The sequence below is a fragment of the Oryzias latipes genome, chromosome 3 (genome assembly GCF_002234675.1).
Source record: "Oryzias latipes chromosome 3, ASM223467v1".
Taxonomy (NCBI): Eukaryota; Metazoa; Chordata; class Actinopteri; order Beloniformes; family Adrianichthyidae; genus Oryzias; species Oryzias latipes.
The window spans coordinates 24,449,799-24,463,696 of NC_019861.2; the positions used below are offsets into that span (position 1 = coordinate 24,449,799).

Consider the following 13,898-nt stretch of genomic DNA (forward strand, 5'->3'; position numbering starts at 1 on the left):
AGGCATAAGTATTTAATTAGTACTTTTTAGGGAATAAATTAGCATTTTGTGGCCACAAATAAGCATTTTGGGCAAATTCGTTTTTTTTTTATTCACAAGTGAGCATTCTGAGCCCCTCAGCATTTTGTGTGCATCAATTTGTGTTTTATTAGTATTTCGAGCGAATAAATTAGCATTTTGTGTGCACAAATTAATAGTTCGTGAGCCAGAAATGAGCCTTTTTTCTCTATAAATTTGTAGTTTGTGGGAACTAATTTGTAGGTTTTAAAGATGTTAAAATACTAATTTGTCCCCACAAAATACAAATTTGTGTGCACAAAATGCTCATTTTTGGCCACAAAATACACATTTCACCCACAATTCTTATCGTTTATTTTATTTTTGTTTTTTTAATGTCACTTTCCAGGGCTCTGTAGTGTCAAATAGACACACATTTACTTCCACCTGTAGTACTAGTACTGACCTCCAGATGGGAGTAAAAACAGTTTATTCTTTGGCGCTGTTGGGAGTTTCCTCCAGTTTCCAACTGACACCTTTGACACCAGATCAAGCACCAATGAATTTACCCTTATTCCCTTCCTTTACTGATTCTGATTTCAGCTTTTATGGGAAATGTATTAAAAGTTGTGTCATTTCTATATTGGGATGGCTTTAGTTTTTAGTTATTCTTCTGCTGTACCATTTACTGAAGATCACTGACACTGCAGGAACAATAGAAAGCAAGACAGGAAACACGCTCTGTCCTTGGGAGCTAAAAATGTCCTCCAACACACAAACACGAGAGCACAGATTATTTAACAGGATGTTTCTTGTTCTGCTGGAACAGATTAGTTACTTCAATGGGAGGCTGCAGAGGTTATTTATGCTGAAACCAAGACACGAACGAAAAGGCCAATAGACTCCACTGTGTCGATGAATGTGGCTGTTTTGTCTTTAGTTTTATCGAGCATCTGCTCCGTTGTCCACATTGCTTTTGCGGCAGAGTAAGAGTGTGAAATTACTGTTACTAAATTGCATCCTGTCTTTGAGAAGAGTTGCCAACACTGTCTGGTGCTGCTGTAAAGAGAGGCTACTGGAAAAACACTGCAGAACTTGTCAAAAGCGAAGAAAAGACACCTTTCTTTCTATTCTCCTTGACCTGATAGATGACCGTGCTGGGCTGGAGCTCTGCATGCAGACGTCCATTTAACCTGAGCCGCAGCTAAACCACAATAGCAAGCAGGGTTTGAGGCACTGAAGGCATTCCTCCAGACCTGCAGGCTTATTTAGCCGTCTGCCCTCGCTCCCAAAACTGCTTTGGCCCCGTTGCCCTCTCATTACACAGACAGTAGCAAAGTTACAAATAAGAACACACATTCCAGCGGTCACAGCCGTGCAGTCAAAACCGGAGTTTAACCAGAAAAACGATCCAGACCTGAACCTGTAATCTGCTGCTTCAGGAGTTGTCTAAATATTCACCAATGTCTGCACTCAAGCACAACATATTTTAACTGGCAACACATGAAATGTCCTAAAAGCTCTTTTAATTACTATTATTTTTTTGCCTGTATGGCTAAAGTGGAGCGAAAACATTTGCCGTGGCTTTCATGATCGTCCTTCCTTTTTACAACATTGTTTGGAAACCAAACCCGCAGCTGGAGTTTAGAAAAAAGTGTTTTTCCCGTGTTGCACCATCTGGGATTTCAGCTGCTAAACAGTTTGAGGCTTTGGCTGTTTATCTTTCATAATCATGTACCAGCAGCTTGAAAGGCTCCGCAGGAGTGAGCACAAGTGTTTCTGCGAGAGCCTGGGATGGACTGGTACCTCGCTCCTCACCTACTGACAGCTGTGATAAACGCCCAAACCTTCCTGCAGCTGAAATGCAGAAACGGTATCAGTTCATGACCGGTCTAGGATGCAAGAAGATGGAGAACCTGTGGTTGACCAGCAAAAACCATAATGTCAGGTGCTGCTCCATCCTTTAGCTGGCACTCGTGAGGACATTTGGAGCACCGAAACAATCCACTTGTTAGTTTCTGAATGGCTGTTTTCTGATGCTTTTGGTCTGAAGTTCTTCCAAAATGTGCACAGACCTGCGATTTCAGCACTGTCTAGATCTCTGGGTATGCCACAATGCAAGGTTTTGATCTGAACCTTTTCTTAGAGCGGGGGACTGCAATCTGTTCCTTTGTGACTCTCTGCTTGAAGAAAATGTTTTCCAATTAAAAAAAACAGTTTTTAGACTATACAACACATAAAGCAAAACAAAAAAGAGAAGTCAAACACTATTTAACTTTATTCACAAACAGTTAAAGAGATGAATTAACTCTGATTTCATTTTAGTTTGATAGATTTAAGAATTTCTGGCTAAGAAGCACCAACAATGATATATTAAACCATATTTAGTTTAGTTTCTTTTTATTTTTTCTGCAACCATTAAACTACCTACGACTACATTTGCTGCACTGAGATGAACCTATGTGTTACAGGGTGTCTTTTATTTTGAAAGGAAGTCATGTAAATTTCTGTCAAAAATTATAAACTCGTTCATATTTCATTAAAAAATCTCTTTGTTTGTTTTATTTATTTTTATCATAATAGTAACAACAATAGAAATGCAGATAAATGCGTTCTAGTGTATGATTCTCACTGGGTTGTGTTAGGTGAGAAATTGACCCGAATGGCTCTTTGAGTTTTTAGGGTTGCAGACCTATGTCTATTTTTTTTTTTTACTTGTCCTGTCCAACAGCAAACAGATAAGAGCTAAAGGCTTCTTGTGTTGGACAGATTTTACTATTACAATAGGAGTCTATGAATCTTTAGACACACAAGGTGTATAGAAAATGTATGTTGATTATTTTCTTTTTTCTTGGACCACGCGAAAAAGAGGAAGAGAGAAGAAGAAATGGGGATGTTAGAGACGGGGGTAAGGGTACCAACCAAAAGGGAGAAAAAGGGGGTTAAGGAAGTTGGAGGATGATCACGGGGGGGGGGGGGGGGGGGGGGGGGGGGGTAGAATAACAATGCAAGAAGAGGCCAGACCTCTGTTTTTGGGTCCCCTTGACCTCTGACTCTAACTTGACGGTTCACAATAATAGAGTTTATGTCAACATTTTAATCTTGTCTCAGGTCTTTAAGAACTGCACTTGGAAATGTTTCCCCTAGATAACATTCATGTGAAGGTCATCCATTGAGTTGTGGAAAAATAAATCAAATTCCCAAGCCCTGTTTAAAAAAAACAATATCCAACTTCAAAATTACTGCCACATCGAACTTTCAGCAGCCACATAGCAAAAAACATCAGACCAAAAGGGGAGTTAACATCATTTGCATGTAGACAAAATTTATTCAAAGTAAATGATAATAAAATCTGTTTTGATACAGTTTGGCTCATGTGACTGAGCAGGTGCATGGAGGCTGAGCGCCCTGCTGGCAGCCTGTCACCCTTTTCCTGTGAGTTATCTCTTGTTTAGACTGTTCATCAGATTCCAGGTACACAAAGGTCTCTTTCTCTGAATGGAAAAAAAAAATGCAGCAACATGTATTTAGTTAGCTTTAGCCTGAAAAAATGGAGAAATTCCTTTGAAGGGTGTTGCCACTGTTCAAACACCATCCAGCAATCAGGGTCACATACTCAAATGTGCACATTCATGGAGAAGCCAAGACCCCTGCGTTATCAGAGTGAGCCTTACTGCTGACGCACACAGAGGGAAGGTAAGGAGATGTCACCGTCAGCTGTTCTGCTGCTGACAGGATGCATCAGTGTGTCAGCAGCAGACACATCCTCTGATAATGCGCATGTCGCTGAGCTTGAAGCATAGGTTGGAGAATACTCCCACAATTCTTTTCTTCTTTCCTAGTGTCCCTGTCACCTTTCCAGTGCCCTTTTTTCATGTTTCTCCACACGGCTCCTCTTCTTTCCAGCTCACGTTTTCCTTCCTCTGTCCAGTGATCTCTCTTTTCCTCTGGGCTTCCTTTTTCTGTGTAAACTTTGTCTGAACTCGTTGACTCTTGACAACATTTGACCTCTTCAGATTGGCTCCAAAATTTCACTTCAGTTTTTTTTTTTTACTACCACAGTTGCTCATTTATTCAAAATGTGACAAATATACAGATTGAGTCATTTATTAATTTGTGGTCCTTTTTTAGAGTGAGTTTTTTCTTTCTTTCTTCAATGGTTCTGCTTACAAACAAGCATCAGTCAGAAAAAGAAATTTGGAGAGTTAACTAAAGAAGACATTTAAAGTAGAAACAAAGGCTAAAATATTTAAGGATAATCAATGAAAATTGATGTAATTTTCATTGATTATGGGTTTGAGATGGCTGCTGCTGCATACTGGTGGCTCATCGCCCGCCAAACGTCGACAGCTCGTGAGACGCAGTGAGTAGACGCCCTGACACACCCGCCGCCTCACGAACGGAACCCACGTCCTCGCGGGATCAAACAATCCGAGCTTTCCATCTGCGGTCCCGACCGGGGCGTCACGTTCACAGCCCGCTGCGTCTCCCCCCGCGGCAGGTGCTGCGATGAGCGCCGCCACCTCTCCTCTTCCTGGCGGCTCGCCCCCCTCATCGGCCGCTGCCCCTCGCGCAACAGGTGTACCGCCAACTCCCGCTTGTCCTGCTGCGTCGGGCCCGCTGCCTAGATTCAGATTAACTTCATCACATTCACACATTTATTACCGGACAAAAAAGATGAATCAATCCATCTGCACTCACACACGGCCTTAAAGTTTGCTGTTTTAAACATTCGCTCTCTTTCAAATGAATCTTTTATTGTGAATGAGCTCATTTTAGATAACAACATAGATTAACTTTTTTATAACTGAGACCTGGCCTGGTACTGATGCTCCTGTTGTTCTCACTGAGGCTTCCCCACTAAATTTTAACTTTTTATTTTCTACTAGGGGAGATAAATCAAGCATTGAGTGCTTGTGACTCATTTGCAACAAAAACCATTACGCGAAATGGTTACTCCTCATTTGAACATCATGCATTTTCTTTTAACAGCCCGCCTATTTTATGTGTTACTGTTTACAGACCACCACAGCCTCCCTCCTGTTTTATTAAATAATTTTCTGATTTTTTTTATCATTTATACACTGTAAATATAGTAGAGTTCTTATAACTGGTGATTTTAACCTACATGTGGATAAAGATAGTGATGCACATGTAAATGAGTTTCTTAACCTTTTGCATTGCATGGATTTTACACATCATGTCACACAGCCTACCCACAGCAGGGGGCGCACTCTAGAATTGGTCATAACCCATGGTCTGTCCTGCACTGTGTCCCCTGTTGTTGACATGGCTGTGTCAGATCACTATTGCATATTTTTTAACATCACCAGTTTTACACGACAGGAAGCTCCAGCGAGAACTGTGAGGAAACGTTACATTACTCCTGACGTGGCATCAAATTTCATCAAAGTTTTACATCAAACTCCCGCTCAAATTTTACCTGCATCATGTGATTTTATAGTTGAACCTTTTAACAACAAACTGCAGTCAGCCATTGATGCTGTAGCTCCAATTAAAACCAAAACGGTGAAAACTAAAGCTACAGCACCCTGGAGAAACGAATCGATCAGAGCCATGAAACGCAAATGCAGGAGAGCGGAGAGGAGGTGGAGAAAAACGAAATTAACTGTACATCATGTCATTTTCAAAAAAAAAAGCAAAAGATGTACAACCATGCAATAAAAAAAGCTAGAACCCTAAACTTCTCAAACTTAATCCTACAAAACAAAAATGACCCTAAATTTCTCTTTAAAACAATAGACACTCCAACTAGAAGAAATTCTCAGAGGTCCTTCATAGCACCATCAGATGCTACATGTGAGAGTTTGGCAGACCACTTCAGGAGTAAACTAAATGCTATTAGGTCTAGTCTTTTAACTCACAAATGTGTTGATTTTAATGAATCTATAGCATTGGATTCATCGGAGGAAACACTGGAAAGTTTTTTCCTGGTTGACGCTGTGGCACTTGGCCCAGTTCTCTCCCAGTTAAAGCCAACCACCTGCCTTTTAGACCCAATCCCCACATCGTTGAAGAAAACATTTTATGACCTTTTTGAGTCTGAGCTTTTAAATATAGTAAATTGGTCTCTTCAGACTGGTGTCTTCCCTGCTGCCTTTAAAACAGCAGTGGTGAGGCCTCATCTGAAGAAGACCAACTTAGATCCAAACAACTATAACAATTATCGTCCAGTATCCAACTTACCATTTCTAAGTAAAATGATTGAAAAAAAAACTGTTTTAATCCAATTCAGTGAGTTTTCAAATAAGAATAACATTCTTGAAAAATATCAGTCTGGTTTTAGGACAAACTGTCAGGTGGGGAAGGCTGGTGAGCAGGTAGGACCCAGTCGCAGAGGCAGGAGGCACACGGTTCCAAGGAAAGGTGTTTAATCACAAACAAAAAGCGCTGCAGAGCAGGATAACAAAACTAAACTCACTGTGGCAAAGCATGAAACATGGCAAGAAGGGAGTCAGGGACAAAGCGACCTTAAAGACGTTAGTGACGTTAATGGACCAGCACAAGAGGAAGGGAGAGACGAGACTTAAATACAGACAGGGCAGACAAGACACAGGTGAACAAGATCAGGACAGATAGGGACAAGGAAGTAAAACTCAGGAACATGACAAAACAGAACACCTTTCAAAATAAAACAGGAAACAGAACCAAACATGACAGAACAAGAAATAAAGCAAAAACCAAGACAAAAGAAACCCAAACCATGACACAAACCACATGACGACCCTTGTAAAAATAGTAAATGACATTAGATGCAACCTAGACTCTCAGAAACTTTCAGTCCTGGTACTACTGGATATGACTTCTGCATTTGACACAGTAGATCACAGTATTTTACTCAACAGGCTGAGAGGTTTGGGCAACTCTAGTAGCGTTATGAAGTGGTTTTATTCCTATCTCACAGATCGAAGATTTTATGTAAGTATGGATACATGCTCCTCAAAGATTTTTGAAATCAGTTGTGGGGTCCCCCAAGGTTCAATTTAAATTTAGGTATTTATTGGATATTTTTATTTTCTCTTATCAATTTGATAAAATGTGTATGTGTATATAGCTATTTCTTAATTTATTTTTTAAATCAATTTATTTGTTCATTTTAATGTATTTAGTCACTTTTACCATTTTATATGTCTACTAAGGTTGATTTATGTACTTATTTTCTTTTTTAATTTTTTTTATCTTGTATTTTATTCCTTTTACATTTAACTGCAATTCCAGTTGTTTTCCTCCGAGGGATCCTCCACATCGGTGATGGACCCTTCTTAGTGAGCGGGGTCGCTGCAATGGGATCTCTCAGGTCCGGCTCCTTGTCTGGATCTGGGGGGTCCTGTGGTAGTGGACTCTGTGAACCTGGGTGGGGTGTCACTGATGTGGACAGGACCCCAAAACATCGTTTCCCCAACCTCAGTACAAAGCCAGGTTTGTCTTTAATCACAGCGAGTGAGTATATGTGTATGTTTGTGTGTAAGGGGGGGGGCAGTGTGCCGGTTTTTAATTACATATTTGTTTCTCTTCTTCTTTTGTTTTTACATTTTATAATGTAAAGCACTTTGAGTACCTTGTGTTATAAAAGTGATATACAAATCAACTTTGGTTTGATTTGCTAAGACAGAAAGAATCATAACACACCAGGTGATCAGAATTGCATATTAAATCTAAAATTATAGCTAAGAGAGCCATTTGCATTAATTTAAAGTCTTATCTTAGACAAGGAGAGGACATAAAACTTTATATACGTGACATGTTTTTCTGTTCTGGTTTTGCTGAAAAAACTCCATTTTGGATTTTATCTGGAGGAGATGTGCGTGAGAAAGAAAGTAGAGGAGTGAGATCTTCCAGATATTATTCAAATCAGCCTCCATCTGGGCAGATAGCTTCAGTTTTCTCCTTTATAACAGCAGCCCAGATGCTGCACAGACTTGTACGTGTGGAGCTCAGTAAGTACACACATCAAATGCTAAAGCTTTCTTTAGGGTGAAATTTTAAAACACAAAGTTACAAAAAAAAATCAACAAAAGTGTGGTTTTCACGTGTGATCATCCAACCTTTTATTGTGACAGGTTGGAAAACCTACAAGTCGTGATGCCAAGTGATGTATTTAAAATATATTTTTGTTCTTAGGAACAAATTGTGCTTAAAGTAAATTAAAAGGATCAGATGATTTAGTTGACTTGGGCTTTTGTGCTGCTTCTGGGTCTATCAATGCCCCTCATTTCACATGAACCTCAAATGAACGCAATAATTGACACACACACACTCACACAGTCACAGGTTTAGCCCAAAAAACACACATAACACTTTTAAGCTTGAGATAAAGGAAACGAGAAACAAGCCTCTATCTGATCAGCAGACATACTGCAGCTCTTACATCATCTGGTGTTTCCTCATCTTTTGTGCTTTCTCTGCTTGAAATTCACCCTTGACCCCAGTCTCTGATTGAAATCCCACAAAGACACAAAAACTTTTTAATGTGTAACTGTATAGGTTAATTTTGTGGTTTGTTGTACTTTTTTTTCCTTCTTCTGTGTCCATTACTTTTAACTTCTACATTAAAATCACCCTTTACTAAACATATCCGGATTTACTTTGTTTTTTTCCATTGTTTCGTCACTGACTCAGTCTTGGTCTTTCCCTTTTGTCTAAGATATCCATCAGAGAGCTTCAATCTTGTCATAGAAAGGAGTAGATCTCCAACCGGGTTTATAAAAAATTCTTTAAAATCTCACGTGTTGTTTTTGGACCTTCAGAGTCTGGTGTAGATCACACAGACTATCTAAATCAGATCTAAATAATAATTTCAAGAAATGTAATTTAAAAAGTTCTGAAAGTGGATGCAGTTATTAACTTTGCTTCTAAAATCTTATTTACTGTTTTTAAAATTAAAAACAGGTTAACATAATACTAATTTTAAGTGTGGTTTTGTATGTTTTTAGATTTGGGGAATGAGGGGATTTATTTGTTTATCAAATCAAATCAAATCAAAGGTAAAGAGAGACTTGTCAGGTAACAAAATCAAGACAAGATGTTTATTCAAATCAAATGTCAAATTAAAATAAGAATGAAATCATTTCCACCTTAACTGCAGCTAATCCCAGCTAATGATTGTACATAGATTTAAACTAATTTTAAAACGCAATGTTTTTGAACAATTAGCTTGCCATAAAATTGTTGATCTTTTTTCTTTTTAATTGACAGTCTTTATTGTTATTAAAAATAAACAAAGTTGAAAGCTACAGCCTTTATATTCACCATCTTTTGAGAGTGAGACCGACTTGCCAAAGGACTTTTTCATGTCTGGCTATCATGAATCAAATGACTCACGAGAGGCAGGATGGCACACAGCAGGGTCTATTAACGTTTTTCTCTGAAATTTAGTTCTCCTGTGTGTATAAGTTTAGATAACTTCAGGGATTTATCAAGATTCTTCTCAAGAAGCGTGTTTTAAGGTGTTTCTAATCCTGACTTTTTCTAAATAACATTTGTACCTGGTAGAAGAATATTTTCTTTTCCTTAAATAGAAATGTGACTTTGGTTTTATTTGTTTGCAATAGTTTTTAGGGGAGAGCTTTGTAAAAAAGAAAAAAGAAGTTCACAAAGCTAAACTTTAAATTTAAAATTCTATTTGACTGGCCAGGAGACTGCTGAAAAACATGAAGATTGTATAATGAAAGTAGGGTGTGGCCAATAATTATAGTAAATTTTCATTGTCCTAAATTTACTTTTGGTCCATGAGCAAGAGAATGAGTCTCACTAAAAATACAAACCAGTTCACAGCAGGCAGAACTTTTTTAATGTGTTTTTATGTGAATATTTTTGCAGGATTCAAAAAAGCTGGAGTAGTTTCTCGGGAAGCTGGAGAACAAGTCATTACTCCACAAACCAACCATAACCTGTGTCTCTTTCCTTCCCTTTCATTTAAACCCTGAGACGGGTTCAATTTCCCTTCTAATAATCAAGTTAACCAGGTAAGAAAGATGCAGACTCAATTCTGAAATTGAACAGAGCGTTACCTGATTTGGTTGAGTTGGAGGGGTAGGAGGAGTAGGCTCAAATGAATTCTGTCGTCAAACTATTTATGGAGATCAGTAAATGTTATCGAAGGAGAAAATGTTTCTGAAATCAACAGTTAGTCTGCGCACTGAACTGAACTGCTTTTTTTTTTTTTTAAAGATGTGCCCATTTACACTGAAACTTAAACAAAGACAAATAGAAACTTTTTATTTGTCAAAGAGAGAAATTTTCTCCCTTCAAGGTCTTGTGATTGAAGAGATTTGGATTCAGCCCTGAGCTGTTTGATCTTGTGACTGCTTTGGAAAGTGTGCTGAAACAGCAGTGTCAAGTTTGCGGTCAATGCATGGCATAGTTTGATCATATGAACTGCTGTCTTATGACTCCTACTCTAATCTTCATTTTTTATTTTTGTCTCTCTGTGAGCAAAGTTAAATATGAAAAAAATGACGTTAAGCTTGGAAAAAAAAAACCTGACACCTGTGAACCAGGACATTCCTCCAAATAAAAGGAAAAACTAATAAATGATACCCAGATAATTTCTGTTTGTTAAGACTGTATTATTTTAGAAGTACAGTTTTTTGTTAGGTATTTTCCATCTCCTTTAATGCTCAGTCTCTGAACTCATCTCTTTCTCTGCTTCTACAAAAACACACCGGTCTGTTGTTGTTATACCTGACCCACAATCCATGGGAAAAGTTTAAGCACCAGCTCTGAATGCAACGCATCTCTGACTGTTAGAGAACACAGAGCTACGATGGGGTGCAAAGAAGCAGCATCTCTGAATCCGCACAGACAAAACCGGGTCTGTGTCCTGCTCAGCTGGGTGTCGGTTCACACTGCTGAGCAAAGTATAAAAGTTTTTGCTACAAACCTGTTGGTTTCTTCCAGTATGTCTGCTGATGTGTGTCTCAGCTCTTTACATCTAGTGTGAAAGGCTAGATCCATTACTAATTTGCTTCCCAGAAGTGTGATTTGTGTGTAGGTGGATGTGTGTGTGTGTCAAATACAGAAAATATTGCCATGAATGTGATACATTTTACTAAATGATATCATTTATTACATGTTCATTTTCTTTGTTATTGTGGTGTTATGGACACTGTCCAAACCAGTAGCAGAAGTTACGTTTGTGTTCCTGATCCTCCTGGATGGCAGCAGGTCCTTAGGGATCCTGGGACCTTTTTCTTGTTTTAAAATATTCAGATGTGATCAAACCTGGCATGAAAACCTATTCTGATCAAATTTTTATCTGAAAAAGCAGTCCCAGTGCCCCCACCTCCCAACATCTATCTGTTGACATGCTCTCCTGCTAGCTAAAAAAACCTCACAATCCCAATCTAACATTAAGGATGCAACAAAAATTGCAAGCAATATCCAAGCAATACAGCCATATAGTTGGGAGACAGATGCTCAGGCGAGTTAATAGATTTATTTGTCAGCAAGTGGATGAATCAGAAAGGAGCAGAGCAGGGAGCTTGTGGCTTGTCGTACCGCTTCTACATCACACCTACAGGCTTTTCCGAATGCCCTTTTTCCTCTGCTCCTGATTCACAACAATCTGGAAAAAAAAACAGTCAGAATTGCAATTTTATGCATATTTTTCTTTATACATGTCTTCCATTATGAGAAAAATGCTACAAGAACATGGTAAAAACACCAAAAATATCATTTTCATTGGAGCCGGTCTTTAAGTTCATCCATCACAATCTGTCCTGATGGTCACATGGATGGTCACAGTTGTCACCAGGACTAAGTTGAAGCACATCAGTGCCACACTAAAACAAAACAAAAAAAGCCTGAACATTTACCTGCACAAGATCACTGATTAACCTATGTGTTCTTGTTTTTTGACTGTGAGAGAAATCTGCAATATCTGGGGAAAACCCAGACACACAAGTAAAAAAACCAGTCTCTACACTCAAAGCCCCAGCCTGAATAAAATCCAGCTATCAGATCACACCTCATCCTCTGTTTAAGATTTACGGTTTAAGAGATTCAACAAACCTGATTTTGAATCTCAGACTGATAATTCCAGTTTCCATATTTCTGTTCAGGTTTCATTATATCTGGATTAAAACCTGGGTGAGAAAGGGTGTATGTCGTTTGGATAATGAGCAGCATGGGTTGTGTTGTCACAGTCTTGTCAGAAAAAGGATGACGAAGTAACCTGTTTTTATGAATCAGCAGAACAGTCAATGTTGCTTTTCAATCTGCATATTAGGATGATGTTAAACACTCTGGAGGAACCTGTACCTCTAAGAAAGTCAACCAGTGTAATATTGCAATAAAAAGAAAATGTTTTATGTCATAAGTCAGACATTACATCAGAATCATAAATTACCTGTGTGTTTTGGAACTTGTCCCACTCAAATGTTGTCCCATATTTGGCTGGAATCAGGTCAACCGAAGCAGTAATTTTGACTGCCTTCTCAGCTGGTACAACACACGCGTGTTATGAAAAGCTCCATTCAAATGTGCAACTAGACAGCTTAATACAAGACTTATATTTATTGAACATACACGTAATAAACAGTCAAAAACCCACAGTAAAGTTCCATGTGTGTTCACTTACTGCACTCTGATTGTGCCTGTGTGGGTGTACTGCACATTTGATTAATATCACAGTGCTTCTTTTAAGCTGGGTTCCACTGCTGCAGCAGAACAAATTACACCTTTATCATCAGTACATGAGGTTCAGTCTCTCCCAACCCTCTCAGCCGGCGCTGGGCTTTTAACGAGCTTAAGTGAAAACACCTGTGTGGCTTTGCAGGTTCACGTGTCTTCGTAAACTTCACATCCTGTCTGTGGTTTCACATCCAAACAGCAAAATCCATTTCCAGCCAAAATATCAGCCTTTTTAGTCATGAAGACTATTTAAAAACCTGCATAAAAGATTCTTTGGTAATAATATAAAGCGCCCGTCTCAGAAATTATTTTCTTTAGCTGTGTTTTTTTCCCCTTCGATTTTAGAAGCAGACAGACGCCAAATCGGTTTTGTTATTTAAAAACCGAAGCTTTCCTGTAAACTGGCCATGGGCACATCTGCTGCAGCTGCTGTGCGCGCTTTATGGCTGAAAGCTTTTATTTTCCAGTGAACGCTTTACATCACTTATTGAGCAATTTATGCTCGGTTGTTGTGCAATAAATCCTTTTCATCAAGCTTGCTGCGAATTTCTAAAAGTAATGATATCTTCTTGCAGGTTTGAAGGAAATGAAATTTGCAGGTCTAATTTTTGCTTTATATCCTGAGGCACACTTGATCAACTCTAAACATAACTTTAGAAACACACAGTGAAGCCTTTTAAACACCCCAACACCAGGTTGCTCAAATGAACAATCTGTTTAAGCACACAGACAATAAGAGAGATCAGAGGATGTTTAATGGGAAAATACGGTAAGAAAAATGGAGATAGAAGATGACACAATGTTTGAAAAAAACTACTAAAACTCTGTATGCAGAGATAAAATAAATTCAGGGAGTAGCTTTACTTGATCGAGATGCATTCCAGGAGAATACGTCAGTTCGTTTGAATCTGGTTAGCATTAAGATAAGAGTTAAAGTTACCGGAATCAGACCACAAAAAGGCCGGTGTGATATGAACAATTGTCAACATGTGAGAAAAGCATTAACAGCAAGCTAGCATCCTTTGATACAGGAAACTCAAACATCCAAGTGGAAATTATGCTCTGGGGACATTTAAGCTGTCAGTTTGGTTTGTTTTGAAGCCTGGACTCTTTAAATGAACACCGGCGGTACGAGCTCCAGAAGGCAACTTGGAATTATTTCCCAATTAAAGACAAACTGAGAGGAAAACAGAATTTAAAGCTACGCTGTACGACATCAAAAATGGCTTAAGGGAAAAAAAAAAACT

General features: G+C 38.7%; 1 long non-coding RNA gene across 1 annotated transcript; it reads right to left on the minus strand.

Moving 5' to 3' along the window:
- Positions 1-4,088: 4,088 nt before the first annotated feature.
- On the minus strand, positions 4,089-6,571 carry LOC110013365. Its single transcript, XR_002288512.2, has 2 exons — positions 6,440-6,571; positions 4,089-4,621 (listed from the first exon to the last, which is right to left on the minus strand). It is a non-coding gene; the product is annotated as an uncharacterized LOC110013365 (long non-coding RNA).
- Between the last annotated feature and the right edge of the window lie 7,327 nt (positions 6,572-13,898).